Source organism: Aotus nancymaae, unplaced genomic scaffold (genome assembly GCF_030222135.1).
Source record: "Aotus nancymaae isolate 86718 unplaced genomic scaffold, 86718_ANA_hifiasm-v0.15.2.pri h1tg000032l_0, whole genome shotgun sequence".
Classification (NCBI taxonomy): domain Eukaryota; kingdom Metazoa; phylum Chordata; class Mammalia; order Primates; family Aotidae; genus Aotus; species Aotus nancymaae.
The window spans coordinates 9,227,163-9,244,614 of NW_026988445.1; positions in this window are offsets into that span (position 1 = coordinate 9,227,163).

Below are 17,452 nucleotides of genomic sequence, written 5' to 3' on the forward strand. Positions count from 1 at the left end.
GACATTGATTGAGCATCTGCCATAGGCAAGGCACTGGGTTATGTGCTGACTAACGAGGGTGAGCAAGAACTGGTCCTTTTGGGAAGTCTCAATCTAGTCGGAGACAACTGTGGATGGATCATTTCAACGCACTGTGATAAGTGCTAGATTAGAGGTGTCCACAGGGCACTATGGAAGCACAGAGCTCAGGGCCCAACTTGGCCTTGAGGAGGGTGGCAGGTTTGGGGGACCATGGGGAGCTCAGGTGAGACACAGTTTTATTTATTTTAAAATGAAAACCTCAGCAGCATTAAATTTAAAGAAGTTTAATTGAGCAATGAACAATTCGCAAGTCCAGCAGCCCCCAGAATTACAGCAGATTCAGAGAGACTCCAGCGCAGCCATGTGGTGGAAGAAGATTTATACACAGAAAAAGGGAAGTGACATACAGAAATCAGAAGTGAGGTACAGAAACAACCGGATTGGTTACAGCTCAGCGTTTGCCTTATTTGAACACAGTTCGAACACAGTGTATGGGTGGTTGACATGGCTGCTGAGATTGGCCGGGACCCAGCCACTGTTACAGGCAGATGCTCCCGAGTTAGGTTCTCAATCTTGTCTACCTAATAACTGTTAGTGTGTCTGAACTGGTAGTTCATCAGGTTTGAGCTGAGGTGGGTGAAGGGTGGGAAATGTGACTGAGATGAGAGTCAGGAGCTGTGTTTTCACCATGGGAGCTTATCCTGTGTGGAATGAGAGCCTGTGAGAAGTCCTAAGAAGGGGATCAGCTTGATGGAATTTTGGAAGAATCTGTCTGGTAATAGTGTGAGCAAAAGTAGGGTGAGAGCTGTGGCCGTTAACAGTTGAGAAACGTTCAGGTTCGAGATTCTGAGGATTTGACTGGGGCAGAGGAGGGGTGGGTCCTGCAAGCATTTTTCATTTAGATGAAAGAGAGAGAAAGGAGGCTGGCTTAACCATAATGCCCTTGGCTTTGATGGCTGAGTGAATGGCACTGCCTCCGACTCACCTGGGGTTGGATAGGATGGGTTTGAGGGGCCTCTGGGGAATCTCTTCTACAGAGGACTGGATGAGAGTCTGCTTCCTTCCACTCACCAGTGGTTTGATTTGTCAGAAGACTGGAGTGGAAGCTTCAGCTCTGGTCCTGGCTGCATCCTTTCCTGGTAATCCCGCTGCCACAGGTGGGTGTTCCACTCACAACTCCTTCCTCACCTGCGGGTGATGAAAGTGATGACTGCCCTAGAGAATGCTGGGAGGACTGATGTGGAGGTGGCTATGAAGGACCACAGAATACTCGGGTCCTGATTAGCAGCATGACTTTTGTGATGGCTGGCTATCATTTTCTCTGTTCAGTCGTTTTCAAGGGTGTTAAGAATAGCGGGTGTTAAGAAATAGCGGGAATCCCAAGATTCCCCTTTATCTGCAAATCCTGAGAAAGCAGATGTTCCGAATAAGCAGAGACAACTCAGCATTTCTGAGAGTTTGTGGGTTTAAGTTTGAGTCAACATTATTCTAACATCTTTTAGTGCACTTCATATTTAAGCTTACAGTAGGTGGCAGACAACGGCATTGAGCTAGGTGTGGCTTCAGAGCCAGCAGAGTCCTTTCTTGAAGCTCTACAAAAGCCACTAAGATATTTTTTCTCCTTCTTGGAAATTTTTAAATAGTTTAAACATTTAAGCAGATTTTAATGTTTTCTATTAAAAAAAAATGAAAGGAGTAAGAAGGCACAGTAGAACCTTAAGGAAAGACAGTGGTTGCAGCTCTGTACATGTGAAAGTCAAAAAGAGGCTAAGAAAAAGTTGCTCCCCCTGCCACCACCAATAAGAAAAAAATATTTGCCAAAAGCCATCATGACTCAGAGTTCACAGATGGGAAGAAACAGATAAATGAGAGAAAAGTTCCTCAAAGTGCTCTGTGACTGATACTGCTTCCTATAAGCGACTGGAAAGAGCTGCTGCTGATTAGAGTAGACATTGGTTCTTCCAGAAAAGCCAGAAGTTTCACATGGATTTTTTAATGTTGGAAAAACCAGGCAGGAGAAAAAAAAAAAAAGGAGAAAAATTCTTTCCCCCCTTCTTTTAATATCGTTTTCAGTAGCACAATGCATTTAAAGTAAGGCAGTTTCCTCAGAGTAATATGGCCTCAGGACATGATTTAGATGGAAAATTTAAGTAAGATTAATGCAATTTATTATCCGACAGGATATCCCTACAAGCCACACTATTTGGCTGAATTTTAGATTCCCAATCTAATATTTCAGATGAGATTTCCAGATGGGTGTCTTATTCCTCTATTAGTTTAGTCAGGGTGATATAGAGTTTGTAAAACAGGAGAGGTTAAACTAGTTTTAACACTTGATTAATCATTGAAATTACTTTGTTACTGTTTGAATTCACTGGCTTTTGTTTACTAAGTAACTCCCTAAGACCCAAAGCCAACACAAACTAGAGGCGCCTTTCCAGCTTTGCTAATTTATTTGATGACTTCTTCAAAGGAAATGTTTTAAAAAGTAGAAAATTTATGGTTACATTGAAAGGCTGCTCAATGCCCTTCGCCTTGCGAAAAAGTAAACTGTGGGTTTATAAGACTGGTGGAAACATGCATATGCATGTATAGATACACACACACACACACACACACACACACACACACACACACACACACACACACACACACCAAAAGCCATATTCCAATTTCCTGGAACTTTATGGGGCAGATAAATCTTTAAAACAAATTGGATGAATAATTATCAGAACCTTTCCCATTTCTATCAAGAAAAAGACATAATATAGAAACTGTCTGAGGTGACAAACCACACATATATTCTGCCATTTTATAATCTGCTAGTAGGTCTATTAAGGGAGGTAGATTCCAGCGCACCTGGCGAGGCTGTTTGGAATGATGGGATGAGCTGAGTAAAAAGGCCATAGACAGCAAGACTCAGCGCTTAGTGAAGGGGGAGGGGTGCTGATTCCAAAATGGGACAGAGCTCCAAACCAGAACTTTTTTGGGGGATATGAAAATTTCCTGAAGTCTGGGTTTGTTAAATTGATTACAATCTCTTTTCAGAGACCTATCAGGAGCAAACTAGTGAGTTGCAGACATAAATTTGAATTCCAGAGTCTCCTACTAACCCAACTCATAAATGAATTCCTAAATGCTGACTGAGCCAGAAGACCCAGCATTGGAAAACCACTTGGCAGGAATCATTAGTTTCAAAATGAGATGAACTGCTCTATTTAGCCCTCATTCAAAACTTTACAGAAATGCCAGATTTCCATAAACACAGGTTTCCTTGAATTTCCAGGGCTTTGATTAACTGGTGGACGACGGTGCCTCACAAATACAGATTTGTATGCAATATTCAACTTGGAGGAGATTGGACGTTGGAAACCGACACAAAGTATTCCCTCTCCTTTTTAACGTTAACTCTTCCTTGTTTCTCAGAAGACTTTTTTTTGTTATAAGGAGTTTGGACAATTAAGAATTAGTCTTTGGTTTCAAAATGTAGTTATAGATCATATTCTTGTCATTTATGTCATCATCTGTTAAGCTTTTTATGACTGATTGACAGCCCACTGCTTTATAGTGTGGCTTTAATGCCCCAAAGGAATCAGAGAATTAAAAAATACACTTCTGTGTCTGCTGAAAAAGTCATAAAGTTGCGGGTTCTGCTAAGTAAAGAGATTGCTTGCGAAGAGATATTTTCTTTTTTTAATGTGTTTTCATTTTTCTTCTTTCTGCCATTTTTCTTCATTGGTACTGGCACATTAGGTAGAGTACCTAGCATTGGTACCACATAGATCTACAGAGTTAAAAGTTTTGGTGGTTGTACACTTTTGGCTTCCATGTTCAAGTCAATAAAGCAAAATAAATTTGAAGGTTAAATAGCCAATTTCTGTATTCTGAAAAGCTATTTCCTTCCAATGGAGTGAGTTTGAAGCCCAGGACTTGGTTGAGTTATGACATGGATTCCGTTGCCTCTGTGGGCTTTTCCTATATTTTGTTCAATGCCTGTCATTTGTCCCATGGGGATTTTAACCACAAGAGATCATGCAAGAAGAAAATACTAGTTCAGTTAGTTAAAATGCTTAACAGAGTTGAATCTTTTGTTTTTCGTGGAAAGACCAAAAAGTATTCAAACAGTAGGTACATTAGTTCTAGGTTGAAGCTTAACTTACAACAGGGTTAAAAAATTCCCACAGTTATCAACATGTTTGATTTCAATTTTGACCTGTTTTTGGGTGGTAGAAATTCATATGCTTGACACAATGAATTGAATCTTGCAGGCGGTTCTCCAAAATTTAAGCTTCCAGTTGTAGAATGAAGTGTATATGAGTTATCTTTACACCAGGTGCGGTGGCTCATGCCTGTAATCCCAGCACTTTGGGAAGCCAAGGCAGTCGAATCACGAGGTCAGGAGTTTGAGACGTGCCTAGCCAACATAGTGAAACCCCGTTTCTACTAAAAATACAAAAACAAAAAAGCCAGGCATGGTGGCACGTGCCTGTAATCTCAGTTACTCTGGAGGCTGAGGCAGGAGAACTGCTTAAACTAGGGAGGCAGAGGCTGCAGTGAGCCAAGATCATGCCACTGCACTCCAGTCTGGGTAACAGAGCAAGACTCCATCTCGGGGGAAAAAAAAAAAGTCATCTTTAGAATGGGCAAGATACAGGTTTTCTTTTGGGCCACAGGATAGCATGAGCATTCCTGAAGTCAGAAAGATATGGATTTAGCCCAAGAATGACTGAGCAGCATTTTTTTTGTAGTCGTTTATTCAAGCAGGACAGTTTAAAGACTTTCATTCCTGATTTGTTATGATAGTAATTCTGCTTACCCAGTGTTTGACCAAGGCTTTGTCTGCAGTACCTGGTAAGGAGCTTATAACTAGATCTGCCTCCTCCCCCTTTTCCCCTCTTCTTCTTCATCATAATTATCATCATGATCATTACAATCATTTCAGTCCTTGGTGATTAACTTAGAGATTAACCAAGGCAAAAAATAATTTAGGCTACTTAGCTGTTTTCTTCCTCTCTTCCTTCTCTTTTCTTTTCTTCCTCTTTTCTTTCTCTTTCTCCTTCTCCTTCTTCTTATTCCCCTTTTGTGAGTTCGTTCTATGAGATTTATTCTAAGGGCCAAAAACCAAGGTAAGATTTCAGAAACAGGCCTTCTAGAAGCCCACACAAATGTGTACTTGTGAGGGGCTTGGCTCCAGTGGGATAAGCAGACGCAAATCCAGTTGGTAAGCTGTCTTGGATCTGGCTACCTTATGAAATTTCTGATATTCATTCTTTGAGACTCCTACCACCTTGCAAAAGTCCTGAGAAATCTCATTCCTCAGCCGGACAGAATGAGGTGCTTTAGAATTTCCATTCCTTGCTTGGACAGAATGAGATGCCCCAGGTGTCAATTACTATCATGATAAATCTGGAATGAAAGTCTTGAAACTGTCCTGCTTGAAAAAATGATGACAAAAATGGCTGCTCAGTCATTAGTGGGTGGAGTCCATATCTTTCTGACTTCAGGAATGCCCATACTCTCCTGTGCCCTAAATGAAAACCTGTATCTTACCCTTCTAAAGATGACCTCTATGTCACTCCCTTCTATAACTGGAACCTCAAAGTTTGGAGAATCTCCTGTAAGAATTGAATTTATTTAGTCAAGCGTTTCAGTTTCTACTACCCAGAAATACGTTAAAACTCAGTAGAAGAGGCCGGGCGCCGTGGCTCACGCCTGTAATCCCAGCACTTTGGGAGGCCGAGGCGGGTGGATCACGAGGTCAAGAGATTGAGACCATCCTGGTCAACATGGTGAAACCCCGTCTCTACTAAAAATACAAAAAATTAGCTGGGCACGGTGGCGCGTGCCTGTAATCCCAGCTACTCAGGAGGCTGAGGCAGGAGAATTGCCTGAACCCAGGAGGCGGAGGTTGCGGTGAGCCGAGATAGCGCCATTGCACTCCAGCCTGGGTAACAAGAGCGAAACTCCGTCTCAAAAAAAAAGAAAAAAAAAAAAAAACTCAGTAGAAGAAAACTGAATATTTTGTATAAGGACTGAAAAAATACAGATGGTACTGGGTGAAAAAGGGACAAGAAGTGAAAATGATAAGAAGACAGTAGAATTCACTCAATGATTACGTCTGAATTTCTTATTTCACACTATGGCCAAGATTCATTTGTATTACAGGAATAGGAGCAGGAGGCTTTGCCAATTGAGATCTTTGATCATGAGTGTTGTGAATGTAGACGGGGTGAATTGCTATATGAATGCACTTTTCGTGACTTGGTAATTTTTCTATGGAGTCTAGCATGCCTTGGATGTTCAAACCTCTTCTTTTCCTTGGAGTGTGGTGTCAGATGCTGCCTGCCAGCAACTCACAGATGACAGTCTATCACTGTCTCTATACCTGGGATCTTGCAAGAAGGAATTGCTTCGCTACACTGTGGGTCAAGCATAATAGTTCTTTACCATCACTCGTTCATTAAATATTTATTTGCTTGCAGGTTTTTCATACTCTAGGCACTGTGCTAGGCACCAGGATACAATGGAACATGTGATCTGTAGAGGAGTCAGATGTTTATGCAGAGACATGAAACACTGAGTGAAATTTACCTTTGGGGCCACTCCCACCTTAACCTGGTGTGGCCACTTTAAGAAGTCATCACTTCCCCATTATAGAACCTACCAGGCTCAACTTCTTTGTTTTTATTCCTTGACTTTTAGATTTGATCTCTTCTGTTGTTTATTTCATTGTAGCTTCAGTTCCTCTAAAATTCTGACTCCCTACCCCAGAACCCACCTCATGTAGCCTTGAGGAACATTCTCCTCTCTTCGATCCGTAGACCTGGATCCCTTTTTCCCTGGAGGCTGTTCTGAAGATGGCACTCTACCTGCTCATCTTTCAGTGGACCTGGGCGCCCATGCCTCCATATGGTAACCTCAAATCACACTGTATGAAGAGCAGCTGTTTTGTCAACTGTTTTGTAATGAGGTTTTGTTTTAAAAAATAGCATATATTTGCTTTAGAAAATTAGAAATACAGAAGAAACAGAATATAAAAGAATTACCTATAACATGCAAAAATGACCAGTACAAATGTTTTTGTTTTTTTTTTTACAGTATGTGAACATATTATTTATATTTATATGCATAGTATTTATTTTTGCCTGCATATTTTCCTTAACATATGTAGTTAGCATTTCCCATGTTAGTCAAATTACTTGCAGACATTATTTTCAATGGCTATTAGTGTTATTACTCCACAGCTTACCTAGTAGGTCTCCTATTATATGTCATTTTGAGTCCTAGCAACATTTTTGTGTTTAAATCTTTGTAGCAGTTTTGATTGATTTCCTTAATATAGAGTCCAAGAAGAGAAATTGTTTGTTTGTTTATTACTTAATACTTTCTTTTATGTTAATGTTCTTGGGGCTGATGATTCAGAACCATGAATAAATATGATTCTTGTCTTTGAGGAGATTTTAGACTTGTGCTAGGTTAAAGAACGGGCACACTTTAAAGTTCTTGATACACATTTCAAATTGTTTTTCAAAAATTTGTATCAATTCATCCTCCTACTATAAGGGAAAATCTGTTCTGGGTTGTTTTTCTGGTGCACCTCCCTATTAAGAACTCAGTCTCTCTCCTGCTTTATGACTCACATGGAGTTGCCACTGCATGCCATCATCTTGATCACTCAGAGTAACCTATTAGAAAACTTACTCTCTGGCTTCCTGAAAGAGAAACAGTAACAACTCAGCAATTGATCTGGGGTCAGTATGTTATCCAGGCTGGGCCACTGGAGATTTTTTTAAAGGGGAGTTTCTCTTATTTTCTTCAAAATTCTGAGCTGTGAAGAGGACCATTGGATTGGAAATCTCAATCTTTTTATGGGTTTATATATTTTAAATTGTTATTGTATATATTTAAGGCATATGTCATGTTTCCACACATATATACATAGTGAAATGATTGCTACAGTCAAGCTAATTAGAATATCCATCATCTTACACAGTCACTTTTGTGTGTGAAAAGGGTTCAGCCCTTCCCTCTCCACTCTTCATCTCCTTTTTTAAAAAAACAGAGGTAAATGGAGAGGGAAGGGCTGGACCCTGGTTACATTGTAGGGCCATAGGGATTCACCTGCAAGTTAAAACCAGCGGTTTAACCCTATGTTGGGTTAAAACCCTATGAAAAACCCTATGTTTTTCACTTAGATAAGCCAACAGTAATTTATTTTTCTCTATTCTTCTTGTCTTCCTTCCTGCCTCCTTACCTGCCTCCCTTCCTCCTCCCTTCCCACTCTCTATCTTTATTTCCTTATTCAAATTGGTTTGAATTGAGTTTCTGACACCAATGGAGTCCTTATTGTGACTTCAGAGTGATTTTTCTCAGACCAGAAAATGTTAATGACATAAAACAATTACTGTTTGGACAAGGAAAATTGTGTATCTTTGCTTGAAATTTGTACACACACATTTGTGTTTGTTAGTGAGCATTTTTCCCCTTATTTGTGAATCATATATTCAATGTTTTGATCTGTTTATCAAATAAGTTCCTTCGTTTACAAAATATCTGCAGGTGCAGTTATTAGGGAAAGCAGTATGAAGCTTCCTCAAAATATTAAAAATAGAATCACCACGTGACTCAGCAATCCCTCCTCTGGGTATATACTTAGAGGAAATGAAATCAGCACTTCATAGAAATATCTCCACTCTCATATTCATTGCAGCATGATTAATAATAACCAAGATATGAAATCAATGTAAGTGTTCATCAATAGATGAGTGGATAATGTTACACGCACACACTGGAATTTCATGTAGCCTTAATAAAGAAGATGATTTTGTCATTTATAATATGCCTGAATGTGGAGGACATTAGGTTAAGTGAAATAAGCCAGAAAGAAAAATACTGCTGATTTTTTTTTTTTTTTTTTTTTTTTTGAGACGCAGTCTCACCCCGTTGCCCAGGCTGGAGTGCAGGGGCGTGATCTCGGCTCACAGTAACCTCCGCCTCCTGGATTCAAGCAATTCTTTGCCTCAGCCTCCCAAATAGCTGGAATTACAGGCTCCCACCACCATGCTTGGCTAATTTTTAGTAGAAATGGGGTTTCACCATCTTGGCCAGGCTGGTCTTGAACTCCTGACCTCATGATCCACCCACCTCAGCTGCCGAAAGTGCTGGGATTATAGGCGTGAGCCACAGCCCCCAGCCTGCATGGTCTTATGTCAAACACAAAAAAGCGAAGAGTAGAATAGTGGTTGCTGGGATCTGGGGCTGAGAGTGGGATGGGAAAATGGGAAGAAATTGACTGCAGAGTTTCAATTAGGATCAATAAGTCTAGAGAGCAAATGTACAGCATGAAGTCTATAGTTAATATTGTATTGTATATTGGAAATTTCCTAAGAGAATAGGTTGTAGGTACTCTTACTATATACACACATAGGTAACTATGTGAGATGAGGGATATTCTAATTAGCTTGACTATAGTAATCATTTCACTATGTATGTGTATGAAGACATGACGTACACCTTAAACATATACAATAAGAACGAAAAGAAAAAAAAAATTGTGAAAAGATGATTGAGCTTTCCAATGGCCAATAAAAGGAAGAAAAGAAAAACTGCCACAGCTTGCTTATTTTAAAAATAAAAGTGGGCTCTATTTCTAAAATGTTAGTTTTATAATACCTTCTCTAGTACCCAAAATATTTTTAAATATTCTGATGCTATTATACTGTAATAATTCTTAAATAACTTTGTAGATTTCACTTTACTGAACAAAGCCCTAAGCAAAAAACATTGACTAGAACAAAAATTTGCATAAGTTTATTTCATACTGAAGACATATATGCTATAGATTTGTGGAAATACTTCCCACTTGCTTACTTGCCTGTGTTACGAGTTTTTACCTACAGAAATTTGCTTTTTTATTTGTAAAATTTAAATTAATTTCTTTTATATGTTTTCTTACTGCTTTAAAACTTCAGAACTCCTTTCTTCATAGAACTTTTCTTTGTATTTTCACTTAGAAACATTCAGAACTTATGTTAGTGTGTAATTTGAGGGGATTTTTTTTTTTTAAGACGGAGTTTCGCTCTTGTTGCCCAGGCTGGAGTGCAATGGCACATTCTCGGCTCACCCGAAACCTCCGCCTTCTGGGTTCAAGCGATTCTCCTGTCTCAGCCTCCCAAGTAGCTGGGATTACAGGCATGTGCCACCACGTCCAGCTAATTTTTTGTATTTTTAGTAGAGATGGGGTTTCACCATGTTGGCCAGGATGCTCTTGATCTCTCGACATCGTGATCCACCCCCCTCAGCCTCCCAAAGTGTTGGGATTACAGGCGTGAGCCACTGCGCCCAGCCAATTTGAGGTGATTTTTATGTTAACTTTGTTTCCTACCTTGTTAGCTATATTTTTCTATGCCATTGTGGAATAATCTGTTTATTTTCAGCAGATTCATAATGCCTTTTAAAAATCATGTTGTGTTCTCAGAGGTGATAAATTTTATTTATTTATGATGTTCCATCTATGTTTAAGGCTATTTCTAAGTCTATGTGTGTGGTAGGATTTTTGTTCCACACTGTATCTTACACAGGTTAGTAGAATATAGCACATTTGTTAAATATTTAGAGTGTAGGATTATGTATTGATAACTACAAGCTATTGAGCTTTCCCATGTCCTAGCACTTTGCTGAATTTTAATCCTTATCACACCTCTATGGGGTAGATACTGTTATCATCTTTTGTTGACATGGGTTCATTATTATTGTTTTAAAATAAATTAGCAAATTCAAATTTTTAAAATTCTATTTAAATGTCTAATATGGTAAATATTGATGAATAAAATTTATATAAACAAAATGTTTTGATGTACACAATAACCCATAAGAGTATACAAGAGTCCCGAGATAAAAAAGTTTGAGAACTGCTTATTTAGCACATAATAAGCTCAATTTAATTATTAGGTATTAATATCATTATTAATTTTTGAATCTTTATTTGAGTATAGCAATTATAAAATGAACTTCATATACGTAAGTGTATACTTTGATGCATTTTTACATATGGCTACTACCATGAAACCATCATTGTAATTAAGATAATAAACATATCCATCACTCTCATAGCTTTTGAATGCCTCTTTGTAATTCATCTCTCTCTCCAGTTACCCATATTGAGTTAATCAATGATCTGCTTTCTGTCAATATAGAGTAGATGGCACTTTCTAGAATTTGATATAAATGGAATCTACATTTGTTTATGACTGTATTTATTCAACTCAGCGTAATTATTTTAGGAATTATCGATGTTGCTATTTGTATCATGAGTTTGTTCCCTTTTATTGCTGAGTAGTATTCCATTCTATGGATAGGCCATAATATATTTATCCATTCACCTATTGGTAAACATTTCAGTTATTTCCAGTTTTTGGCTATTACAAATCTATGAACATTTATGTACAAGTTTTTTGTAGACATATGTTTTTATTTTTCTTGGATAAATACTGAAGAATGTAATGGTTGAATATTATAAGTGAATGTGTAGCTATTTAAGAAACTGCTAAGATATTCTCCAACGTGGTCATAAAATTTTACACTCCCTAACTTCCCAGTAGTAGTGTATGAAAGTTTCAGTTGCTCAATACTCTTGCTGATGTTTGCTATGGTGAATTTTAAACATTTTAGCTATTTTAGTAAATGTGTAGTGTGATTTTGGGATGTTAATTTGCATTTCCTGTATTTATTTGCCATCCATATACCTTTTTTGGTGACATATCTGTTCAAATCTTTTCCCCATTTAAAAAATTGTGGGTTTTTTTCTCCATTTTTATTAAGTTGTAAGAGTTCTTTACATCTAGATACCACCCCTTTTGTAGACATAGATCTGCAAATCTTGTCTTTAGCCTAAGGTTTGCTTTATATTTTATTCATAGTGCCCTTTAAAAAATTATTTTTTTGTAGATACAGGGTCTAGCTTTGTTGCCCAGGCTGGTTTCAAACTCCTGGCTTCAAGTGATCCTCCTGACTTTGCCTCCAAAAGTGTTGGATTACAGGCATGAATCATCATACCCAGCCATTAATAATATCTTTTGAAGAACAATAGTTTTAAATTTTTATTAAGTCCAATATTATAGATATTATAAATTATGAGGAATAGATACCTATGATTATAAAAGGTGTCTTTCATGCCCTATTTAAGAACTCTTTACCAAATCCAAGATCACTAAGATAGTCTCATTTGTTTTCTTTTAGGATTTTTATAAAGTCTTACATCTAAGTCTTTGACAATTTGGGTTAATTTTTATATATTGGGTAATGATCAATATTTCTATATCTTCCTGACTATTTGTTCTGTTTGTCTATCTGGATGCCAATGCCACACTGTTTTGATGACTGTACATCTATAGTATGTCTTGAAATAAGGTAGTGTAGTGCTCTGTCTTTATTCTTTTTGTTTCAAAGCTTTCGGATTATGCTAGGGCCTTCAAATTTCCATACAAATTTGAGAATATGCTTGCCAATTTGTACAAAATAGCCTGTTGGAATTTTGATTGTGAGTGCATTGTATCTAGTCATAAATGTAGAGAGAATCTATATCATAGATTATATCTTGTTTGCTAGAATTTGCCAGCAAACATTCTATTGTTAGCTTTTTAATATTTGTAGGAGCTGTAGTGATATCCTATCTTTGATTCTTAATGTTGGTAACTTACATTTTCCCACTTCTCCCCCTAGATCTTTATAAAATTTGTGGATATTCTCAAAGTTGTAGCTTGTAATTTAATTGATTTTCTACATTATTTTTCTGTTTTCCATCTCATTGGTTTATGCTCTTATTTTTATTTTCTCTCTTCTTTTATTTTGCGTTTATTATTTTTTTCTTGTTCTTTAAAGTGAAAGTTAGTTGATTTGAGACTTCTTTTCTAACAAAAGTATTTAAAATTATACATCTCCCTTTAAAAGTACTAATTTAGCAGTATCCCACAAATTTTGGTATATCTTGTTTTCCTTTTTATTTCATTCAAAATACTTTCTAATTTTTCATTGATTCCTTCTTTTGATGCATGAGTTTTTTAGAAATGTCTTATTAAATTTCCAAATAACAGAGAATTTTATAAAGATTTTTATGTTACTGATTTACAATTTAATTCCATTGTGACCAAATAACATATTTTATATAATTTGAAGCTTTTTAAAGATTAGAACATGGTTTATCTTGGTAAATGTTCTTGGTGCACTTGGAAAGAAATCGTATTTTGCTGTTGTTGGGTAGAGTGTTTTGTGAATGTTAGTTAGGTAAAGTTGTTTGAAAAAGTGTCCATGTCCATATTCTAGTAACTTTTTGTCTACTCATTCTATCATTTATTGAAATAGAGATATTGAAATATATGACATATATGTGGATTTATCTATCTCTCCTTTTACTACTCTGAGTTTTCTCTTTACATATTTAGAATTTCTATTACTAGCTGCATAAACATTTAGGATTTCTATTTCCCCATGCTAATTTAAGTACTTTTTTCTTATGAAATGACCTCTTTTATCTTTTATCATATTTATTACTTTAAAATCTACCTTGTCTGATGTTGATACAGCCACTTCTATTTTCTTTAATTTGTACTAGAATTATATATATATATATTTAAAATCTTATTTTAATCTATTTTATTTCTTCTAGTAAGTTGTCTTTGTTTTCTTTGTTTTGCATTTGTTTGATTTCCAATCTGACAATCTCTGCTTTTTCCTTGATGTGTTTATGTATTTACATTTAATGTAATTATTAATATAATTGATATTTGTTTTTATTTGTCCTGTTTGTTTTTCAACTCTTTTACCCCTTTTCTGCCTTGCTTTAGATTAGTTGCATATTGTTTAGATTCTATCTTTTGTTGTCTTATTAGTTATACCTTTTTGTTTTGTATTTTTAGTGGCTGCTTTATGGTTTACCATGTATATCTTCAACTTCGTACAGGCTGCCTTTAATATATAGTATACATTTTATATAAACTATAAGAACTTTACAAGGGTATGCCCATTTTTCCCTTCCTCCCCTTGTTACTACTGTCATACAGTTTACTTCTGCATATACTGTAATACTTAAATAGCCAATTTAAAAAAAGGTAAGTTCTTTATGTTTAAACCTACATTGTGTATTTCTGTGCTCTGTTTCTTTATACATTCATGTTTCTAGCTGCTATCCCTTTATTTCTTCCCAAAAGTCTTTCTCCTCCCACATTTCTTGTAGTGTGATTTTCAGGCAAATACTTCTTTTAGATTTTGTGTGACTAAGAAAATCTTTATTTAATATTTGTTTTTGAAAGATATCTTTTCTGGGTATAGAATTTTAAGCTGATTGTTCTCCTACCTTCCCTTCCTTCCCTACCACTCAGATTTTTAAAGATGTCACCTCACTGTCTTCTGGTTTGCATTGCTTCTGACAAGAAATCTGCAATTCTTATCATTTTCCTTTGTATGTAATATGTCTTTTTTCTGATTTTTTTTTAAGATTTTCACTTTGTTATACGTTTTAAACCATCTGATATGATACATGTTGCTGTAATTTTTATTTATTTTCCGCTTGACATTTTCTGAACTCTTTGGGTCTATATATTTATAATTTTCATCAAATTTGGAAATGTTTTAGTGACTATTTCTTAAAATATTTTGTTTTTTTTTTCTTTCTCCTCCTTCTCTAGATGTCTAATTATGTACCTCTTAGGTCACTCCACGTTGTCCTACCACTCACTAATAATTTGCTCATTTTCTTCTGCAGTGTTTAATCTGTTTTCAATTTCATTCAGTATTTTTTTTTTTTATTTCAGGCATTATATTTTTTCATCCTAGAACTTCAATTTAGGTCTTTCATAATATTTTCCATAACTTATCTTTTCATAACCATCTTTTGAAATATTTAAAAATATCTTCAGTAAGTATCCCTATTATACTCCTGACTTGTCCTGTCACTTTAAACATATGGAGTTTAGTTGTAATAGCTGTTTTATGTTTGTATATAGTGATTTTATTATCTGTGCCCTTTCTTGATCTGTTTCTATTGATTGATTTTATTCCTTTTTATGGATTTTATTTTCCTATTTCTCTGCATACCTGGTAATTTTTTAATGAGATGCTAGACTTGTGAATTTTACATTATTGGATGCTGGATTTCATATTTTAAATATTCCTTTAAATATTTTGAGATTTGAACTGGTATACACATAATGTAAAAAAAATTTTACATTATTGGATGCTGGATTTCATATTTTAAATATTCCTTTAAATATTTTGAGATTTGAACTGGTTACTTGAAAATAGTTTGATTATTTTATGGCTTGCTTTGAACGTTGTTAGATGGATCTACAACAAACGTCAGTCTATGGCTAACTTGGGCCCAATTCTGAGTCAATACTCTTCTGGGAACTCTATCTAATGCCTCATATGTTATGAGGTCTTTCCTCCTTGGCTAGTGGGACTACTGACTATTTTGAGATTATGTGAGCTCTGGGGATTGTTCTGCTTGCTTTTTCTACTTGTTCTTTCCCTGGCCTTGATAGTTTCTTCATATGTTTTTACTGATCAATCCTTAGCTAAAGACTCAAAGGGAACTTGCATATCTCCAGGACTCTCTCTCCTTGGACACTCTTCTTTCTTTGGTACTCTTCTCTGTGAACACTGGCTACCATGCGCTCTTTGAACTTTGAACCCTGTCTTCTCAACTCAAGGAAATCACCAGTCACTGGGTTCCATTTAGCTCTCCCTTCCTGGATTACACCCTGTATACTCTTTATGGCAGTAATCTGGAGCACCCACAGGGTTCACTTTGTTTGTCTTCCCTGTTTCAGGGATCATTGTCCTATACTAACTGTTGTCTGAAAACTGCGGTTTTATATATTTTCCAAGTTATTTCATTAAGTAAGGAGGATCATTTTAGTTCTGTTTCTCTGGTCACTACTTTCTCATGCCAGAAGTGGAAGCCAGCAATATTATTTTCATTATTACTCTATTAGTATGCTACTTGGAATACTATATTTGCTTATAATTTGTTCCTTCATTTACATATTTACAGACCTTTATCGAGATGCTACTCTGTTCTAGATTCTATATTAATTACTGCAAACAGTTCAGGGGTCACTTTACTTGCCCTCAATGGATTGACAGTGTAGTGACAAGGAACATTTATATACAAATAATGACAAAACTAAGCTCAGGTAAATTTTTTAATAGTCACCAATTCTTTTTTTTTTTTTTTGAGACGGAGTCATGGTGAAACCAATTCTTATTCCAATATGCATGCCACTTTACAATGTGACTTTGCCATTCCACTCATCATCCTTAAATCTGGACTAGGCTTCTGAAGTGGAAATAGTATCATGCTAGTTTTACAGCCCAAGCCTCAAGAGACCTTGAAGCTTCCACTTTCACCCTCTTGTTAATTATAAATCTAATGACCTACACGTAAGGACATCAGGGTGGCTTAATGGAGGATATAAGGTCACACAGAAGAGAACCAAGGCCCCCTCGTCAGCAGCCATCAGCAACTGCTAGACCAGCAGACCCTCCAGTTGAGTGCAACTTCGGAAGTGAGCCAAGAGAAAACCAGCAGAAGGGCGTCATAGCCAATCCACAAGATCACACAAAAATAATAAATCATTTTTCTTAAGCCACTGAGTTTGAGAGTCTAACAGAAACAAAAGCACTGTTACGTCTTCCCAGAAAATTTCTACAATAGCTCCACCCGCAGGAATAGCTACCATCTGTGATATTGGAGACATTTGTTTTTCAGGCCATTCATTTGATGCTCAGTGCACATTATTTTTATTATTTTTTGCCATGGATCACATAATATATCAGATATATCTCTTTGACAAAGTCAGGAGCTTTTAAAGGCTTTTTTCTTAATTGCATTCCCCATGCTTTGACAGGAGTGGTAGTTCAAAAAAAAATTGATGATACTGATAAAAATTTTTTTAAAATTATATTTGAATCAGCTTATGAACTATCCTGGGCAGTTTGGTATAATAGATCCTATAAATACTTATGGGGAGGCTATGAAGTGTTATGCACTGTGCTTTAGAAACATTAGTACTGTTGTTGTTAGTATAATCATCATAATTATTATTTAAATGATCACAATAACTTTATGAGGAAGTTAGCTTTATTTTATAGTTATAGTATTTGAGACTCGGAGAAGTGAAATCTTTGTTTCAAATACACACAATTCATAAGTGGCAGAGCTGAGATGAAAATCCAGCATCTTGCCTCTTTGTAACAGCTTCTAAGAAATAGGCAGGCAGGTAAGATGACTGTCAGATGATCTCTGCTGGGGAGGTCAGTTGGAATGAAGGCACTGTAGGGCCCCTTCCTTCTTGGACCTTGGAGGGAAGGGTGTTGTAGGAAATATGAGTTAGCAAAGGACATCTGAGGAGTGGGGTGTAAGGTCATATTGCAT